The sequence below is a fragment of the Pteropus vampyrus genome, unplaced genomic scaffold (genome assembly GCF_000151845.1).
Source record: "Pteropus vampyrus isolate Shadow unplaced genomic scaffold, Pvam_2.0 Scaffold23, whole genome shotgun sequence".
Classification (NCBI taxonomy): domain Eukaryota; kingdom Metazoa; phylum Chordata; class Mammalia; order Chiroptera; family Pteropodidae; genus Pteropus; species Pteropus vampyrus.
Genome location: NW_011888804.1, coordinates 1,223,801 through 1,224,672, shown reverse-complemented (window position 1 = coordinate 1,224,672; position 872 = coordinate 1,223,801). Strand labels below are relative to the sequence as shown.

Here is an 872-nt window from a genome sequence, read left to right as displayed (position 1 = left end):
TCCTTCTGTCTTTTTTTAACACCTACAGCACCTGGCCTTCCTAGCTGGTCTCCCATCCAAGTACGAACCAGGCCCGACCCTGCTTAGCTTCCGAGATCAGACGAGATCGGGCTTGTTCAAGGTGGCGTGGCTGTAGACTGCCACTGCTTCTTTGAACGTTACTTCTGCCACGTGCTTTCTTCTCATTTTGAGACTCCAATGACATGTAAGTTAGACTTTTTCATCTCGTCCCTCAGGTCCTTTATTCTCTTTTCTATATTTTCTGTTCTACTGTGTCTCGATGCTTCCGTCGGATATTTTCTCTCACAATGAATCTTCCTTTCCTACTAACGAATCATTTCTTTGGCCACATTTAATCTTCTGTCAAACCACATTTTGAGTTTTTTTAATCACTTTCTTCAGATCTTAGAATTTCCACTTGCTCCTTTTTCAAAATGGAATTACCTGCCGAGCTCGTCCGCCACGTCCTCTGTTTCCTGCACATATTGTCGACCGTCATCGTCAAGTCTGCGTGCGATGACTCCAGTCCTGGGAGCTCCTGTGGGTCTCTGTCTGTCGCTTGCTTTCCTCCTTGATTTCTGGCCATTCGGACATGTTGTCTCTTTCATACGCCTGGTTATTTTCCTTTGGAATGCCCGATGTCATGCTTTCAAAAGTATAGTAGGCATAATTCGAGGCTCGGGACGATAGCTTCCCCCGAGGAAGACTTACCGGCATTTGGCTCAGCGGTCGCCGTAACCCGATCAGAGACTGAGGTGCTATGAGGCTGGTTTTTCAGTCTCTGGGAGGTCTCGCCTGTGTACTCGCTTTCCTCGGCCCTTCACCCCACCCCGGCCTCTGTGCTGTCCTGGCATAAATTCTCGGCATTGGCC

The 872-nt window shown here is 48.4% G+C and overlaps 1 protein-coding gene and 1 pseudogene across 1 annotated transcript in view; one reads left to right on the top strand and one right to left on the bottom strand.

Moving 5' to 3' along the window:
- WDR66 (WD repeat domain 66) overlaps positions 1 to 872 on the top strand; it is a 65,177-nt gene that overhangs the window by 16,307 nt on the left and 47,998 nt on the right. The window lies entirely within an intron of this gene.
- LOC111737130 lies at positions 20 to 138 on the bottom strand (annotated as a pseudogene).